Genomic DNA, 4,990 nt, shown 5'->3' on the forward strand with positions numbered 1-4,990 from the left:
TGCAGTTCTCAGACGATCGTGATGATTTTTTTTCATCTTCCTGCATCCAAATTAAGCTCAATGAAACACACACACACACACACACACACACACACACGAGAGAGAGAGAGAGAGAGAGAGAGAGAGAGAGAGAGAGAGAGAGAGAGGGCTCACTCCAGATAAGAGATTGGAAAAGTTCCTCTTTAAAAAGTTTTGAAACTTTCTGAAGCTCTTGCCCAGGCTCAGATTAAACCAAACCTCTGCTCCTGCCACTTCCCTTGTTCTCTCTTTCTCTCCCCCTCCCCAACTTTCCTCCAAGGCTGACCCATCCTTCCTGTAACACGGGTTTCCTGGGGCCAAACAAATTGGCCGTATCCATCTTCGCCGCATGCCAGTGGAGTTGGCGAGAGATGTCAACTGGAGCCACCCTTGACTCCCCCCCTTTTCCTTGCAATCCCCCCACCCCATCCCCAAAACCTGCCTTGCGTGGAGCCTCTTGCTTTGCAATGTTCCTGCTCCTCCACTCTTCCCACCCCCCACCCGCCCCCCAGCCTCTTCCCAGCCAAAGCCATTGTCTCTTTCTTCTACATGCTCCTTTTCTTTTCCCAGTTGCGCCGGGCTCTGAACACGGAGGAGCTGAAAGGGGAACAGGAGATGGCTGCCCGGGAGGTGAATGAGGGTGGCGGATGAAAGGGTTGACTCTTTAGGGGTGCTGGGGGGTGGGTTGGGGGTGGGCTGGAAGGCCAGAGGGAGGGGGACGACGAGAAGGCGGATTTGCCCCTACAAGGGGAACAGGCTTTAGAAAAAGGAGAGGGCATCCGGGATGAGAAGAGGAAAGCCACATCCTTGACTTCAGAAGGCTTTTAATAAAACATATTTATGACTCAAGGCTGTAAAGGAAACCAGGAGCTGGCAGAGTCTATTTTTGGGAATGCCTTTTCGTCATGCAGGCTGGGAGATTCTGGGTGTTGATTATGCGCCATCAGCTTGACCCTATGGATGAGCTTTCTCGAAGATGTCATGTCATCAGCGGCCGTGCACATCTCTGGTAGACTCAAGCCGTGGCTTCCTTCAGCGAGTCAGCCCATCTCCTAGTTGGTCTTCCTCTTTTCCTGCTGCCTTCCACCTTTCCCAGCATTATTGGGCGTTAAAGGTAAAGGTTTCCCTTGACCGTTTGTCCAGTCGCGTCCGACTCTAGGGCGCGGTGCTCATCCCCGTCTCCAAGCTGTAGAGCCAATGTTTTGTCCGAAGACAGTTTCCAGGGTCACGTGGCCAGCGCGACTAGGCACGGAACGCCGTGACCTTCCCACTGAGGTGGTCTCTATGTATCTACTCGCATTTTTGCATGTTTTCGAACAGCTAGGTTGGTGAGGAGCTGGGACAAGCGATGGGGGTTTCCTCCATCACGTGGATTCGATCTTATGACTGCAGGTCTTCTGACCTTGCAGCACAGAGGCTGGGTCACCACATCCCTCTTATTGGGTGTTAGACGACCAAAAGCAAGTTCGGGAGTTTTGTTTCATCATTCTCTTTGATTAAGTGAATATGTTTCAGGATTGATTTATTGTGGCTGTTTCCTCTGCCTAATCTGCTCTTAATATAACATGGGATTAATCCGTACCCTCATGAAATGCCATTAAGTCAATCCTAATTTAGGGTGACCCCTTTCCACAGGTAGAAAACACTCAAAAGCAGTTTTCCCATTACCTTCCTCTAGGGGGCAACATCGGGACTGTGCCTCTTGCCCAAGGCTACCCAGGCTGGCTCTACTCGCAGGTTGCCAAGCGCAGAATCGTATCAAGCAAAAGCAAAATAACAATTTAAAAAGACACAAATGCTGTGGCACCTAAAAGAGTGTCATATTTTAATATAAGCTTTCGTGGACTTTCTCTCCCCTCACTCCCAGCCTCTGGCTCTGCAGCCAGATACCAAGACCGCTGAGCTGAATGACCAAGGCAGAATGACCGTCGTTGTCATCATCGATACGACTGAAGAAACCATGATCCACATCTGGCACCCTGCTGTAAGAAGGGAGCAAGTGCCAAAGAAGAAAAAGGAGCGCTTTGTAAGGAAGACTTGACAATCCTTAGAGATCAGCCGCTCTGCGCATGAGAAACTAACTGCTTTGCTGAGATGCGAGAAATTGTAACCCATGCATAGTTCTCAAAGACCAATGAATGGCTGCATACTTTGGTTTCCTTTTTAGAACTGTATAAAACTTAAACTCTGCTGATCTTGGGGTCCCCACCCTGCTGGGCTTCCGAGTGGCTTATCTGAATAAACCTGGTGCCCTTTCCTCCAAGAAACTGTCCATTTATTATTATTGCTTGGGCCTTCGCTTAAGCCTGGAGGTAGGCGGTGCATCATGGCCTCTCCCAATTTGAAGAGACCCTTGTCCAGCAGGCTGAGGCAAAGAGGCAGTCCCAGAAGCAGTAAAATCAGGGAGCTGGACAGGGGACAGATTGGATTTGTCTTCAGTGTGGAGGGGATGGTCACTCTCGAATTGGCCTCCTCAGCCACACTAGACGATGTTCCAAGTCCTCCATACAGAGCACATTACCGTAGTCTCTCAAGGCTGAAGGATGCCTAATCTAATCTAATCTAATCTAATCTAATCTAATCTAATCTAATCTAATCTAATCTAATCTAATCTAATCTAATCTAATCTAATCTAATCTAATCTAATCCAATCCAATCTAATCTAATCTAATCTAAATATATATATGGGCATCAGACGTCATAGGATAAGGAATACAGGACAGCCAGGTGAAGATATTTTGCTGCTCCCACCTGTCTGAGAGGACATCATTGACCAATATTTTTCTTTCCAAGATCTGCTTGATGCCAATGGATTATTAATTTCGGGGTGGGGGGGAGAGAAGAGAGTGTGCACTTTGCATAGTTCTGGGTGAGACAATGCCTGTGGGGGATTTTTTGCTCCAAAAAAGCATAAGGGGGATGTTTTGTTTTCCCCCCCCATGTACAACAATCTTGTTGTTGTTGTTTAGTCATTTAGTCATGTCTGACTCTTCATGACCCCATGGTGATCAGCCTTCTTTAGGGTCCACCTCTCGCTTCCATACATCGCTACTGGTAAAACCTTAGCTTGGACTATATGGACTTTTGTCGGCAAGGTGATGTCTCTGCTTTTGAAGATGCTGTTGAGGTTTGTCATCACTTTCCTCCCAAGAAGCAGGCGTCTTTTAATTTAGTGGCTGCTGTCACCATCTGCAGTGATCATGGAGCCCAAGAAAGTAAAATTTGTCACTCCCTCCATATCTTCCCCTTCTATTTGCCAGGAGGTGATGGGACTAGGGCTTATTTACATGTTAGGTGTTATTTTTGGGGAAATAGGCTTGGTTGGAAGGTTGCGCTACTCATCGAAGTAGCTTCTTCCACCTGAGGAGAGTTGTTACCCTGATATATCCTCCACTTTGGTTTCACTTCCCCCCTACTCTAAGTAGACTTGTTAGATGGAAAATGGATGGGGGTGTGTGAGTGAAAATCCCATTTCTGCAGTCCTCCTCCTCTTATTGTCATAGTCATTAACAATGGTCTTTCTGCTAGGTGTGGTCTTGGTCTTCCAGGGAAGAATGAAAGGGCAGCATGATAGATAGGAGACAGATTGTATTTAAGGCCTCCACCCCTGTTGAGCGAGGGGTTTTCTATATGCACATCTATGGCCTCCCTGACCCCTCTCTGAAACCACCTGTCTTCTTGGTCCAAAATGAGTACATCTTGGTCATCCAACAAGTGTCCTTTCTCCTTCAAATGAAGGGACACAGCTGATTGTGGTCCTGAGCAGTTGCCCCTCCTGCGCTGGGCCATTCTCTGGTTTAGTGGCTGTTTGGTTTTCTCCAACGTAGAGCTCCGAACACTCCACTTTGCATTGGACTGCCTATACTCTATGGCTCCTGTTGTGTGTTGGTGTCCAGCCTTTTGGGTGGACGAGGCTCTGCCTTCGTGTGCATGTGGATTTGAAGTGCACAGTTCTACGGCGTTTACAAAAAAAAAAAAGTCCCAAGAAAATGTGCCTTTGAAAGGGAAATGCTGAAGCATTACATCTGTGAGACACGGAAGGAAGTGGTTTGAATTGCTTTTTTTTTTTTACAAAAAGAACTCCAGTAACCATAATGCAGGGCTTGTCCTCCAACTCCTCCTTTTCTGGCTGGGATCCACCTTTCAGCTGTTGGTCCTGAACAGAGAAGGCAACAGACGACGAGACGCTGTCAAAGAAGGAGACAGCTCAATGCAGTTTCTCCCCTCTTTGTTCTGCCTTCTAGGTATAGAAAATGATTTTCAATTTTTTCTTGACCTGCCTTCTTTTTTATTCTGTACATATGCTCTGAAGCAATGAGGAACTGCTTGTGATGAGGTAGGGGTTAGAGTATTAGGCTAGGATGCAAATTATCTGGGTTCTAGTCCAGCAACTAGATTAGAACCCAGTGTTGTGGGGAACAATCTCCTTGTTCCTTTCCTATCGGAGGTTGGACCGACTCCTAAACAAGAAGCCCTCCTCTTCTTTCTGAGCTTCCCATTTATTTTCACTTGGAATGGGTTGAGCTGTAACAATCTGTCTCTATCGTATGTGACTGAAGTGTTCCTGACTTCTGAACAGTGGTGCCTCGCATTGCGACGTTAATTCGTTCCGCAAAAATCACTGCAGAACGAAAATGTCACAATGCGAAATAAAAAAGCCCATAGAAATACATTAAAACCTGATTAATGTGTTCCTATGGGCTTAAAGCTCACTGTTCAATGAAGATCCTCCATAGCGCGGCCATTTTTGGTGGCTGTTAAGCGAGGAATCCGTCCCAGAAAACAGCGGGCAGCCATTTTGTTTACCCAGTGGCCATTTTGAAACCGCCGATCAGGTGTTTTAAAATCGTCACTTTGCGATGCTCGGTTCCCGAAGCAGGGAACTGATTATCTCAAAGCGAAATTCCCCCATAGGGAACATCTCAAAGCGATTGCTTTTGCAATCGCAAAAAATGCGTCGCAAAGTGATTTC

The 4,990-nt window shown here is 47.0% G+C and overlaps 1 long non-coding RNA gene across 1 annotated transcript; it reads left to right on the top strand.

Moving 5' to 3' along the window:
• The first annotated feature begins 812 nt into the window (after window positions 1–812).
• On the top strand, window positions 813–2,285 carry LOC140708100 (uncharacterized). The gene is made up of 2 exons (XR_012088231.2): window positions 813–1,132; window positions 1,886–2,285. It is a non-coding gene; the product is annotated as an uncharacterized LOC140708100 (long non-coding RNA).
• The last annotated feature ends 2,705 nt before the right edge of the window (window positions 2,286–4,990 follow it).

Source organism: Pogona vitticeps, chromosome 6, assembly GCF_051106095.1.
Source record: "Pogona vitticeps strain Pit_001003342236 chromosome 6, PviZW2.1, whole genome shotgun sequence".
Taxonomy (NCBI): Eukaryota; Metazoa; Chordata; class Lepidosauria; order Squamata; family Agamidae; genus Pogona; species Pogona vitticeps.